At 37.1% G+C, this 14,781-nt stretch overlaps 2 pseudogenes; both read left to right on the forward strand.

Annotated features, from left to right (window-relative positions):
- Positions 1-1,130: 1,130 nt before the first annotated feature.
- Positions 1,131-9,936, forward strand: LOC143876951 (AP-2 complex subunit mu-like; annotated as a pseudogene).
- A 706-nt stretch (positions 9,937-10,642) lies between these two features.
- LOC143876513 (putative pentatricopeptide repeat-containing protein At3g01580 pseudogene) lies at positions 10,643-13,659 on the forward strand (annotated as a pseudogene).
- The last annotated feature ends 1,122 nt before the right edge of the window (positions 13,660-14,781 follow it).

Consider the following 14,781-nt stretch of genomic DNA (forward strand, 5'->3'; position numbering starts at 1 on the left):
TTAAGCGATTTGTGTTTTAGGGTGAGTTCTGGAGATAATGCATTGATGGCTTCACTCACTTTTTTGGAAGACAAGTTGTTGTATAAGAAAAAGTTGATGTAATACATGAACGGATGGCTACACATTTTTTGATTTACTTAATTTTTTTTTTTTTTGTAATACACAAATTGGGATGTAATATATGAAGCACATTTAATGAAAGCAACATCCATTTCTTTTATTATTTCTATCATGAGCAAAATTGTAATGCCATTAGAAGAGTTGCTATAGGCAGGGGGTTTTGTGGCAGAAGGGGTTTATCAACTCTCTGGAAGGAGGTTAGTAACTCTCAAAAGTAGGGTTACCAATTTTCGAATGGGTTTATCAAGTGCTTGAAAATTGGCCGAGGGTACTAGAGTTTTGGAAGGGGGTTTTCAAGTCTTTAGGATTTGGGTTATCTAGTATAAAAAATGGGGTTGCCAATTTCTGAATGGGGTGATCAAGTCCCTGAAAATTGGCCAAGGGTACTAGAGTTTTGGAAGGGGGTTTTCAAGTCTATGGGATTGGGGTTATCTAGTATAAAAAATGAGGTTACCAATTTCTGAATGGGCTTATCAAGTCCTTGAAAATTGACCGAGGGTACTGGAGTTTTGGAAGGGGGTTTTCAAGTCTCTGGGATTGGGGTTATCAAGTATCAAAATGGGGTTACCAATTTACGAATGTAGAACTTGAATCAGAAACCATCAAATTTTGGGCCATTGAGTTGAACACATCCTCTTATCAAAATTTTGGAATGATTTAATGGTATTGTGTCCCATCCTTAGTAGTTCAAATTTAATAACTTTGGTTCCTCTCGTTCCCAACACTTGCTGATGCAACAATGACTACATCACACATACCTTTAACACCACCTGTTTTGTAGTTTATGTTTATGGTTGCTTTGTTACAATGACTACATTGCATATACCTTTAACGCCACCCCTTTTGTAGTTTTTTAGTTTATGGTTGCTTTTGGCTCTTAGATCTTTTAGAAATCTAATTTCTCTCAAAACATCAAGATGTTAGGTTGCTTTTGGATCCTTGATGCTGTTAGAAATCTAAGTTTAATCAATCAGCAATAAGTTAGTATTTAATTTATTGAAAACAGAAGGATGTTTCAAATTGTAGGATTTATTATACAGACGCGTTGTGATTTTGTTGATTCTGGTATTTTTTTTAATAAAATTTCACCACTTCGAGGCTGCCACTGTGCCGTAATAAATTTTTGGCCTGGTCATCTAAGTCAGTTAAGCCATAAGTTGTTCTGCTTCTACTACTAATATCATATAGCCTGATAAAGGGGGTGCTTTATTTTTGGAACAGGCGGTTGCACTGTTCAAATCTTATTTTGGTGGGGCATTTGATGAAGATGCTATTCGTAACAATTTCGTTCTGATTTATGAACTTTTGGATGGTACTCATTCTATCCCATTTCTTTATGTGCTGATGCAATGAACCTCAAGAGGCATTCCTTTTCATTTTCTTCTTCTTTTTTTCTGTTTTTTGCCGTAAGTTTGTACAATCAGTTAGTTATCTGTATTATAGGGATTTTCTTGCTCTAATTATCTTTGACCCACATTAATTGCTAAAAGTGGAGGGATGGGTTTGTTATCAGATTATGGCTAAGGCTGTTTTGAGATTTGTTGTCATTGGATAGCAATATAGTTACTGGTGTTATCTATTTTCTTACATAGCTTTGCAGGAACTATTTAAGTAAACAATGTTTGGAATTTCCAATTGTACTTAATGGGATTTTGGCTGAAGTAAGAGAATTGTGCTAGTGCGACTCTAAGGATATCTTGTAGGAAATAAAGCTGCTTTCCTCTGCCTTTTCCGTTTAATTCTATTTAGCATTTGAAGGCTTCGTCAATTTTTCTATGGTCACCTAGAATTTTTCCGAGGATTCTAACGCAGCTCTTTTGTCTGTACATGTGCAGTAAAATCATAATGTAATTTTCGCTGTTCCCTCAAATCATTTTTTTGGACCCTTTCAGGGGTTTGGTATTTTTAGCATTCTGTATTTTGGGCTGTTCAGTCCAGTTCACCAATTATTTCAAATATTATATGTTTTTTATTTTCCGTTGATTTCATCTATTTATATTTCCAAGTTTGAAAATGCTTGTACCGGATCCAATCGATTGCTTTGTTCTGGCCCATGGGTTTCTAAACTAACAAGGTTATTATGGTGTAACTTTGTACTTACTTTTTACTGAGGTTGACGTGAAAATTTTGAGTTGTTACTTCTGCGGAGCTGATGTGTTAGTTTTTCTCTTATTCTGGCATTGGGGTTTTTGTATGCAAGAAGCTGACTTTATTATGTGGTTTCTCTACTGCACATTATACTTCTCTGCAAATAAAGATCTATCTTGTGTCATCATTCAGTTGGTGTTATGATTGTTATATGACAAATGCTATTTAACATGTAGAAATCATGGATTTTGGTTACCCCAAAATTCTTTCTCCTGAAATTTTGAAGCTTTACATCAAGCAGGAAGGAGTTCGTTCACCATTCTCATCCAATGTCAGATCTTAGCATAGCTATAATTTCTGTCTCCTAGGTGACCCCTTTTTAGTTAAACATACAGATAAGGACTGCTCGATGTAAATGTCTAACATTTATTGTAAATTGGAACTTTTCTAACCATTTGTTTCTGCAATATGAAAATATTCTACAGCCTGCAGACAAGCCTGTTCCCAACACAACTCTACAAGTTACAGGTGGTGTTGGTTGGAGACATGAGGGTCTCTTGTATAAGAAGAATGAGGTGACATTTTTTTCTTTTGCTTCTTGTTATCAGTTGTGTATGGCGAGACAATCGACCGACAAAAAGGTTTCTTATGTCCTTACACTGTAGGTTTCCCTAGATATTGTAGAAAGTGTGAATCTTCTTATGTCTTCAAAAGGTATGTAATGGATTCCCAGGTGTTGATTTCTCTTATTGCAAAATTTTTATTGTTTCTAATTTGGTTGTTTAATTATTTCCGCCAATTATTTGGGTGATTATAGGCAGTGTTCTATGTTGTGATGTGACGGGGAATATTCTTCATGAAGTGCTTTCTATCTGGAATGCCGGATCTAAAGTTGGGCTTAAACGACAAAATTGGCCTTGAAAAGGAATCACAACTTAAATCCCGACCTGCTAAAAGGTAGTTTTTGACTGGTCATTCTCCAGGGTGCTTTTTCCCTTAACGTTGGTAGGTCAATGTGTTGTTTCATCTTGTGAATTCTGAAGTGCTTGCACTTATTTCATCTTGTTGTTTCTCTCTTCAGCTAGTAATTTTTTAACCATTAAAATGTTTTGAGTTGGATTTTAGCGTAGTAAATTCGCATTGGTAGCTTTTAAAGGTATTGCTAGTCTTTGTTTCCCCTTTATATGTGGTCTCTTTTAGGTTAAAACTGTTAGTTGCTGATATTCTTCTGGTTGTCTGTTAACTTAGCATTGGAAGTTGCTCTCTTTTGCAGTGGAAAGACCATTGAGCTCGATGATGTGACTTTCCACCAATGTGTAAACTTAACGAGGTTCAACTCAGAGAAGACTGTGAGTTTTGTGCCACCTGACGGTGAATTTGAATTAATGAAGTAAGCATAATATTCTTCTCTCATATATCTTATCCAATGCTCTTCTTTTTATCTGTTTCGTTCAAATGTCGCAGACTTGAAATGACTTGTAGTGAACTGAGGAAAATATGGAATCTTGTTTGCTTTAAAGACTCTTGAATTGCAACGAGTGAATATGGTTTCAATTACTTTCTTAGTAGTACAAGTCAGTGCATTAGGTTTCCTTAAGCCATTATCATATGAATGGCCAGTGCATGTGCTCTATATGATGGGTTGTAGCTAAGGAAAATCAACGTTTGTGAAACTCTTAATAAAGTATCTGTGGATCTGGCATACCCCTTGCGTATAGGGATGGTTGTTAAATGAACATCGGTACATCAGTGGCTGAATTGGGTAGTTGACATGAATGTATCCACTTGATATACTAATATACATGTTGAAATTAAAGCCGTCCTCCCAATACCATATATTTGCATTACTGGAGAGTAAGCTGCTGATTCTTGTGATTTTGTAGGGGTTAGATGTTCTGATGTTGTCACGTATTAATGTCTTCCTTTCATTATGTCATGCTCAAGTTTTCTCTATGGCTGCTCATCCATACTTGTCAATTTCCAACACAAATCATGTGGAAGGTGTGGTTTCCCGGGAAGACCTTTCGAAGATTCATGGACATGTTTTTACCAGTGTAGAATCATTAGAAAAGAGAGATCTCATTACATGGACTCATTCTTACAAGGACAGAACACATACGAGTGTGCAGTGGCATCCTGTTTTCTTCTTAAGTGTCCATTTAACTTCTTTCTGAAGTAGGGGACTAGGAATCCAAAACATTTCCTGATTATATGACGCAAATCCTTTCTTTTGCAAGGTATTTCTAGTCCACCATAGTGGTGTTGAGAGTTTCTAGCTAGAGTAGTTTTTTTGCTCGTAGATGGATGATCTTCAGTAGTTGATAGATTCACTGGACCATTGTTTCACTGGTTGATCATCAACTGAGGTCCGCTAATTTTGAATGACATCATCCCTCTGTGCAAATGTAAGTTTAGATTGCATGTTCTTAGTGAACTAAAGGAAGCAACTTCTTTTTTGACTTTGTAATTTGATGCAGACCATAGACTTTTCTACACCACTATGGAATAGGATTGTTGTTACGGTTGCCTTGATTAACCACATGTGCATTTATCATATCGCATTTCCTGTGGTTTTTCATAGGTATCGTATCACTGAGGGTGTAAAACTTCCCTTTCGGGTGTTGCCAACAATCAAGGAATTTGGTAGAACACGGATGGAAGTAAATGTTAAGGTTTGTAGTTGACATTAATATGTTGCATATTTCATCTTTTCATGATTCACCAGTATTCTTACTGCTTGTAATTTTGCAGGTGAAGAGTGTCTTTGGTGCAAAAATGTTTGCTCTTGGAGTGGTTGTCAGGTTCCTGTTCCAAGGCAAACAGCAAAGACAAGTTTTCAAGTGACATCTGGTCGAGCCAAGTACAATGCATCTATTGACTGCATAGTCTGGAAGTGAGTATTCAATACTTCTACAATTTTGACATAACTTATGTGCTTCATAATGCCATCTTGTTTTTTCCGTAATTCAAGAAGATTCACTTTCTGACATTCATACATTGGGAAAAGTATCATTTTGCCTTTTGATAATCAGAATTTTTTTAAAAGAAGTTAAAAAAGTTTTAGACTAAGCAAAAGGGACCAGGAGTTCCAACTACAAGCGAAAAGGCACAATGTGCCTACACTAAGACCACGGCAGAGCTTGCCTCAATGTTAGACGAAGAGATCGGAGAGCCTTCCTCTACCGGAAGAAGGTATAGAATTTGGAGCCACAAAGGACTGCACAAGAACTTGTTCTGGATGGAGTCACTGTAGCTGCAGAGCCACCTGCTTCTCCTAAATGAAGAGGGGCTACCTTACTTTGAACAAGATTATAACACCTAAATAGGCAACCATATTTATGAAATTTCAGTAAACTTTGTGAATACATTAGAATCATTATTCTGTCAACCGGGGAATGAGTACGATGTTAGAATCCATCTTGGCTAAAATCTCTCTGATCTGCAGAACATAGTTAGCGAAACTCCATGGAACGCCATTTCTCCCATATGTCAAGAGAAAACATTAGTTGAATCACCCTCAACCCAAATTAGAGCCCTCCCCGACCCCCCCACCCCCCCCCCCCCCCCCCCCCCAACCAAACCCCAACACACACATGCCCACACACAAAACCACCCCCACCCTCCTTTCATGTTTCTAGTGTTGCATGCACCCAAAGATGGCTATTCAATGACTGAACATATCATTCCTCATCTATATTTCCAGTCCCGCGGTTTTATAAATCCTAAAGTTTTAACCATGAAGCTGCCATAATATCATTAGATTTATTCCTTTTGCTAACTTCTGATAGTAGCCTTATCTTTGATGAAATGATCAGTCCCCTTGCACTTAAGAAAATAACCTAATTGCTTCCAAGAAAAATCTAAGGGCATTCTATCTTCCATGTGCCATCAATAGATGCATACATTCTCTAGTTAGGCTTGTTTCTTCCATTTGGCCCATATTCAGAAGTTTTTTTTTTTTTACCTGAATGGCCATAGTCAGAATTTTTTTATCTTGGTCATAATTCCATTAGGTGGACATTAACTACTGGTCAAATTATAATTCTGCAGGAACAGTCCTATCCATTCGGTGTCTACTGTTTTTTTATTCACATAAATTTTATCCCATCAACTCTTACCGGCCTATTCGATTCCTAGAGATGCCGAGTAGTCTACAATTAAGCTTTGCTAAAACATATGCAAAGTACTCAGAAGTCAGAACACAAACTAATCCTTCTAAATTCTGGAAAAGCAAAAAAGAGAAGGAATAAAAAATCTAAGCTCCTTTCATGTCTACATAGAACAAAAGATCCCTGCATGTTATGCATTCTTATTGGTAATAGTTGGAATCATCAAGAAAGGAAGATGGATTTCCTTGGGAACTTGACTGGCCATGAAAGGAGCATGCATATGGATAATTTTCTTATAAATGAAGTATCCTCGTGTCAATACATATGTTTCAATATTACTGAATTTTTTCATGCAGTTCAATCCAGTAATTTTCTTAGAAACAAAGTATCCTATATTTTTTTCCGTGCAGTTCAATCCAGTAATTTTCTTATAAACAAAGTATCGTAGTGTCAATACACATGTTTCAATATTACTGAATTATTTCACCATTCAAAAAAATTATTACTGAATTTCCTGTTATGTACCATTTTTTCCTAGTTAAGTACATTTATGATGCTTTGAAGCATTTAAAATATTCAAAACTTTGCAGGATACGAAAATTCCCTGGACAAACTGAGCCAACCATGAGTGCCGAGGTAGAGTTGATTTCCACTAGAAAAGAAGTCATGGACTTGGCCGCCGATTCAAATGGAATTTCAGGTGCCGTATTAATCTTCAGTTGCAACCTCTTAAGCTAGTTGAAATACTGCTTCATTATCAAACACACCGACTTCATTACCTAATAAGGAAATAAAAGAAGTGTTATCAATTCATACTGGCACCATAATTTATATTTATATCTGAGAGCTGTTATGAAAACATGCCCGTTTCAGGGAGGTCCCTGCCTCCCTGCCGGACCTCCCTTTTCTGGCATGTATGCGACACCACATTAATAACAATTTTTTCTTATTATAACTATCCCCTATTTTTTTGGTAAAAGGATAAACGTGCTCTATTTTGGTCCACATGGCAAGTTGGCAACATTAAGGTGCCTGTTTTGGACAATCATAAAGTGTCTTTAAATCTTTTTCCTTTATATCTTAAGGATCAGTGGATGCATGATCATATTGTTGTTGAGAGGTTCCTTGTTGAATAGATGATTATTTATTATAATTTTCAATCCTGAGATAAAAAGGTTACAGTGGGACAGTTGGTGTGTTTGAGGACCACTACAGAAGTCTGTACATCTATCTATAGCATATGTACATGTAGCACAGCTATACACTGTATTCACGTGAGCTTTTGGCATATTGAGTATTTGCTTCCTATCATATGCCCCATGTATAAAAAGGTTACAGTGGGACAGTTGGTGTGTTTGAGGACCACTACAGAAGTCTGTACATCTATCTATAGCATATGTACATGTAGCACAGCTATACACTGTATTCACGTGAGCTTTTGGCATATTGAGTATTTGCTTCCTATCATATGCCCCATGTATAAAAAGGTTACAGTGGGACAGTTGGTGTGTTTGAGGACCACTACAGAAGTCTGTACATCTATCTATAGCATATGTACATGTAGCACAGCTATACACTGTATTCACGTGAGCTTTTGGCATATTGAGTATTTGCTTCCTATCATATGCCCCGTGTATCTTGTACTTACTGTGAACATTGGCTCCCCTTGTGCACTCTTACACGTGCACACTGCTTAATGCACTCTTACACATGCACACTGCTTAATTTTGCTCTCTTTTTTCTTTTATGTAGACCTCAACGGGAACATTGAAAATATTGTATTGATTAACTGATACATTTTACTTTACAATTGTTATTTCAAGTAGATATTTAGCCATTAGAACCATTAACAAAATTGTTAGGAATTTCACACAACAAAAAGCCATTGTGTTCTCTATGATATGCCGAGTCTTCCAAAAATTGGGTTCTTGCTGGTCATCTAATTATGAGAAAAAAGGAAAAAGTAAATTGAAGCCACTGGACATGCTCTGCTGCCGTTTAGTATTTTACACGTGAGAGTTGAGGGTGCCCTGGAAGCCTTTACACAGGTCGCCTGGCTTTTTTTTTTTTGATCAATGCCAGTTCTTCAAATTTATTAAAGAAAGTCCCCTCACAACAAAATCCTATGTAAATTAGATGTGGGTGCATGTCGCTGTTGAGCATGGACATGAGGTGTCATAAATAGGGGTCCTTGAAAACCCCAAGAAGCTGATACTATATACAGTAATATGGTATAATGAAAAATATACTCACATAAATATTAGTTCGTAAAGGCAAAGTATAGGAAATTTGTCTTGATAAATGGAAGCATATAAAAACTATACAAAATTTTGGAGTGGTATTGCCACCCTAATTTTCTGGTATCCTTCTCACCCTTGTCTTTATTTAGATTCTTTTTTTGTAGGTTTGTTGACTGATTGAATACACAAGCTAAATATGTTTTTATTTTAATAATTTTATATTACGCATATGCAAAATATAATTTTTATTTGGAAATATTTTTCAAAAAAAGTATTGCATGGAAAAATATTCCATAATGAATTTATTGTGCACGTCCCCAAGGGGAGAATATCTCATAACAGAATGTGTTTCCTCTTGCAATATATTATATTTCACATGTGCAATATAAAGATGCTACAATAGAAAATATTTTATTATCCATCCAATCAGGTTCTTGTACATTAAAATCTCCTCAACTCAACTCAACTCAACTCAACTCAAATCAACTCAACTTAACTTAACTAAGCCTTTGTCCCAAACTAGTTGGGGTCGGCTAATGAACAATAAAATCTCCTATCTTAGAAAAATAACAATTGGGTGGCAGTAAAAATTTCCATATGAATGTACATGCAATAGCAAGGAAACAAGAAAGAGAATGTCTTCTCCTATGGCCATGGTGTCACTTGGCTTATACGTGTCTAAATTTGTCTTATGTATGGTAGTTGAAGCACATTTTCATAAGTGGGTTCCACTTGATCCATCCATATTAATATCATTTGCTCCTAATCAGTAATTAGTATCTTAAATGCATGTTGGCAATAATTGATTATTGGAAACTTGCTTTCTTCAGGTTCCAATGTTTACTGCATCCGGTTTACGAGTACGATTTCTCAAGGTATATATATGTCAGTAATTTGCTAAGCTTCATTTGTACTACTTGTTTGTGGAACCTGATCAACTGTAGTAATCTCATAAACTAGGTGTGGGAAAAGACTGGATACAATACAGTTGAGTCGGTCCGATATATTACCAAAGCTGGGTCGTATAAGGTCAGATGCTAGATAGACTCTCGGGGATTTTTCTTTGGCAGCTTTGTGAAGACTTGTATGACGTGGGGGCGGATGAGGGCAAGTGTTTGAAGAAGCGAACCTCAGACCCGGGGCGACATAGTATTAATTTGCCTCATTTGTCAGGTAACACCATCCTTTTCTCCTGTGGAAAGTGAGAGCGTCTTGTTATTATTGTACCATTTTCTTTCTTTAGGGCATTTGATTCTTTGGAGAGGAATTTCCTCTCAGTTGTGCTGTTGTAAAGGCTGTGATCCTCAGTTGGGATTGTGGAAGTGTTTGAACTATCTCGAGTGACACAGTCGATTTGAAAGAAATAACAGTTTTTCCATCTATAGCAAGCATTGATTTTCAGAATTTTGCAAGATGTTTGCATATAAATAATGAATTGATATTCGGTCTGGTTCCTATAGTATCGAAATCTTATGGGCCATGTTTGGCAACTATGAAGAATTATTTCGTGGAATATTCGTGGGCCCAGTTGTGTGAAAGGGGCAAAGAATGAGGGAGAGGAAGAGAATTGAGTAGGCACAAGTGGAGATAGCATAAAAAGCTCCTAAAAACTAATGAAAAAAAATTACCAATTCTGAATTGGTTTTTTGTTTTCCTTGTTTTTAGGAACTTATCATGCTCCCCTCAGCTCCCCACCATATCAAGGCTCTCCATCTCCTCTCATCTGTCACAATCACAATTGGCTCCACAAATATTTCATGGATTTTTTTCCATGGTGGCCAAACATGGCCTTGGTATATACACTCGGAAATAAAATATGGAAACGGTGGAAAAAGTTGTTTTGGTGCCAGTGCCAGTGCCAGTGCCAGTGCCGGGTTCAAGAACTCCCTTGGAACTGTTCATCCACTGTTGATTGGCCACTGATCCTGTGGCTAGGATCATCTGATTGGTTAGATTTTGGCCATCCATTGGGTACTGAGAGTGGAGATTGAAAAATGAAAGGACAGAATTGATTTACATGTTTTTCATTAAATTATAAGATAAATTGGTCTCTCGTGTGGATGGGGTGGTCTTCTTATATTTTGAGGGTAGATGAGCTATTAAAAATGCTGTCCAAAATTCACCAATATCCTCAAATGATCAGCGAAAGCACTTGCTTATTGCCTTTTTCAATCAACCGTAGTTGGTTTACCAACCCCATCAATACTACAATGAAATCGGATGATAGATTTGTGAAGGGCTGAATGAGATTAAAAACCTTCTTCTTAAGATTAATCTAAGCCCTTCAAAAAAGAAAAAAAAACACTGAAAGCCAGATTTCCTGGTGACACACAGCAAGTTAAGACTACTGAACTCTGATTTAATGCAATTTTCGATATCTTCTGAAAAAAAAAAAAGAGAGTTAGGACTACTGAAAGAATCTCCTCAACAATCCCTGCTACTACCCGGTTAGCTTCTCTACGAGCCAAGGAGAATCCTACTACGTCAAACAAAAGAACATGCTTTCCATGGCTAGACTTTCTGGGAGAATAAAACCCACCAAAGCCAGTCAAAGACTAACATGCAAACCCACCTCAACAATCCTAACTAATTCACTCTCCAAATGTAGAACCCAAACACAAGAACATGCTTTCGTTGGCTAGACTTTCTGACAGAATAAAACCCACCAAAGCCAATCAAACACTAACATTCAAACCCACTTCAACAATCCTAACTAATTCACTCCCCAAATGTCGAACCCAAACCAAACATATCATTCATTACACCACTCAACAAAATTCTCATCTGGGTTTTCTAATTCAAACCAAACAGCTGCCAAAATCTCTGCATACCTCCACAAGAACCCAATTTCATAACCACATTGTCCTTCTTAGATCTTCCACTACTATACATGAAGTTAGAAAAATGCATGGGCTTTTGTTGGTTAGTGGATTTATCAACCCAAGTAGTAGTAATGAGTTGGGATCACAACTTGTGTACATTTATGTTAGATTTGACAGTCTCCAAGAAGCTCTGCTTGTGTTTAACCAACTGCCTAAAAGGACTGTTTTTGCTTGGAATTCAATTCTCAGAGGTTTGATCAATGTGGGTCAGTTCTCAGAATCAATTGAGTTTTATCACTTGATGCTGAAAGAAGATCTGATACCTGATAATTTCACTTACCCTCTTGTTTTAAAGGCCTGTTCTGAATTATGTGCACTAGAACAAGGCAAACAGATACAGAAATTGATCTACTTCAATGAAACTCACCACAAAATGAAACCCAATATTTTTGTGGAATGTGCCATGATTGACATGTTCGCGAAATGCGGCAGCTTGAACGAAGCGCGGCGAGTGTTTGATCAAATGTCTCAGAGAGATTTAGTGTCATGGAGTGCAATGGTTTGTGGGGCTGTGCAAGATGGAGACTGGTTTGAAGCTCTGAATCTGTTTAGAAGGATGAGATTAGAAGGTTTCAGTCCTGATTCAGTAATCATAGCTACCGTTCTTCCAGCCTGCAGTAGATTGGGAGCTCTGTTAGAAGGAATGGGATTACATGGTTTTTCTATAAAGATTGGAGCAGAGAGTGATTTGTATGTCTCAAATGCTTTGATTGATATGTACTGTAAATGTGCAAATACCCATGAAGCCCGTCGTCTATTTAGTGGAATGAAAGTAAAAGATGTAGTCAGTTGGAGTAGCTTGATATCTGGTCATTCACAAAACTGCGAGTACAATGAAAGTTTGGACTTGTATCTTGAAATGAAGGGATCAGATATAAGACCCAATTCTGTTACGATTGCGAGCGTTCTTCCCGGGTTTGCTGATCTGAAACTAATCAAACAAGGAAAGGAGATTCATAACTATGTCATAAGACATGGATTCCAGTATGATGTATTTGTTGCAAGTGCATTGGTAGATATGTATGCCAAATTTGGGTCCCTTAACAAAGCAGAATTCGTCTTTGACATTAGTTCCGATAGAGACATCGTGATGTGGAATTCAATGATTGCGGGGTATGCTTAGTTGGAGATGTTGCTTCAGCCTTCAAGATATTGCAGAGATTCCACAAATCAAAATTTTGTCCGAACTCTATAACCATTATGAGTGTCCTTCCACTATGTACCCGTTTGGCCGAGCTTAGACATGGAAAGGAAATCCATGGTTACACATTTAGAAGTGGCCTTAGCTCTGTAGTTTCTGTTGAGAATTCGCTTATAGATATGTACTGCAAATGTGGGTACTTAGAACTTGGAATGAAGGTTTTTGAAAAGATGGTTGATAAGAATATTGTGACATATAACACAATCATTGATGCACTTGGGATGCATGGACATGAAATTAAGGCTTTTTCTATCTTTAATAAGATGAAGAAAGAAATAATTAAGCCTGATAAAGTCACCTTTATTGCACTCATATCAGCTTGTAGTCATGGGGGACTAGTTGGTAGTGGTTGGTTCTTTTATAATTCCATGATTGATGGGTATGGTATTCTTCCAGATATGGAACATTATTCATGCATGGTAGACCTTCTTGGTAGATCAGGGCACCTTGAGGAGGCATGGGAATTTATAAGAAAAATGCCTGTTGAACCAAGTATCGATGTATTAGGAAGCCTACTTGGAGCTTGTAGAGTTCATAAGAAGATCAAGCTTGCTGAGCTTGTTGGGGAGTTGATTTTTAGTAAGAATCCGGATGATCCGGGGTATTATGTTCTTTTATCTAATATATATGCTTCTGTAGGGAGATGGGCAGATGTAAAAAAGGTTAGAACAATGATAAAAGAGAGGGGTTTGATAAAGAAACCTGGGAATAGCTGGATTCAGGTGGGATGTTCTGTTCACTTATTTATTGCAAGAGATAGATCTCATTTGCAATTTGATAGAATACATAGAACTCTGGAGAGTTTGATATTGCAAATGAAGGATGAAGGCTACATTCCTGATAAAAGTTTTTTCTTACATGACTTGGCAGGGAATGATGAAGAATTTGCATCTGTTGATAGAAACAGACGCTATGTATGACCTGAAATTTGTTATTAATTTTTCATTCTAGTAAAAATATGAACATGACAGAAATTTTCATTAAGTTTTCAACATGGTTAGCAAGTATGGGTGGCAATTCTTAAAATCTAATATAGTTTATACTTTATGTGAATGTCTTTGTTGAGAAAGAGTCATTAAAGAGAATTACCCAGCGCCTGGAATCAGTTGCTGTGGAAAAGTAACAATCTTGAAAAGCCATTTTCTTGGGTTTGTGATGAAGCTCCTTGAGACCCATTACTTTGTTCAGTTCCTGAAAATTATGTGAATAGGAGGAAATATCAGATTGGGAAACTAAAAGGCCATGTTTGGCAACCATGAAAGTTTTTTCCATGCAATATTAGTTTATCAAGTGGTGGGAGAGGGGCAAGGTGAATAGGAGTGGGCAAGAATTGAGAGTGCAAGAGTGAGGTGAGGGTGAGAAGTGGCTGAAAAACAGGGAAAAGAAAAACTCTACTTAAAATTGACCTTTTCTTTTCCTTATTTTTCAGCCACTTTGCATCGTCTCCTCACTCATGCCTCTCAATTCTTTCCATCTCCCACTTTCCCTACCCCTCTTTCAGCACTTGGTAAGCTAATATTCCATGGGAAAAAAAATATCCATGCTAAATTTTGTTGAGATACCATTTAAATTGTTCCAAACCTCTGTCCATAATTTGCCATAAAAGTCAGGATAGGGAAACTAGTTATTCACATGTTATAGATCCTGTCAAAACAGTAGCGACAATGTAGAAATCTCTAGAGATCTGAGGGTCAGGATCATCCTAAGAAGTGGGAAAGGAATAGAATTGAGTTGGCACAAGAGGAGTTCGCATAAAAAATCCTAAGAACTAATGAAAAAATTACCAATTTTTTAGTTGTTTTTTGTTTTCCTGTTTTTTAGGAGCTTTCCATGCTCCCACCTTCTCAAGTTCTCCATCTCCTCCCATATGTCACAATTAGCCCCACAAGTATTTCATGGATTGCTTTTTCATGGTGGCCAGACATGGCCTTAGTGTTTACTCTCGGAGTTAAATATGGAAACAGTGGAAAAAGCTGTTTTGGTGACAGTGAATGGAACTATTCATCCACTGTTAATTGGCCACTGAACATGTGGCTATGATCATCTGATTGATGAGAGTTTGGATCATCCATTGGGTGCTGAGATTTGAGATTGAGGGGGACAAACTGTGGCTAGACATGTACACGACCAACTTTTGTAGA

This window comes from Tasmannia lanceolata, unplaced genomic scaffold (assembly GCF_043159265.1).
Source record: "Tasmannia lanceolata isolate RefF3 unplaced genomic scaffold, GAP_Taslan_0.1 ptg000005l, whole genome shotgun sequence".
Classification (NCBI taxonomy): Eukaryota; Viridiplantae; Streptophyta; class Magnoliopsida; order Canellales; family Winteraceae; genus Tasmannia; species Tasmannia lanceolata.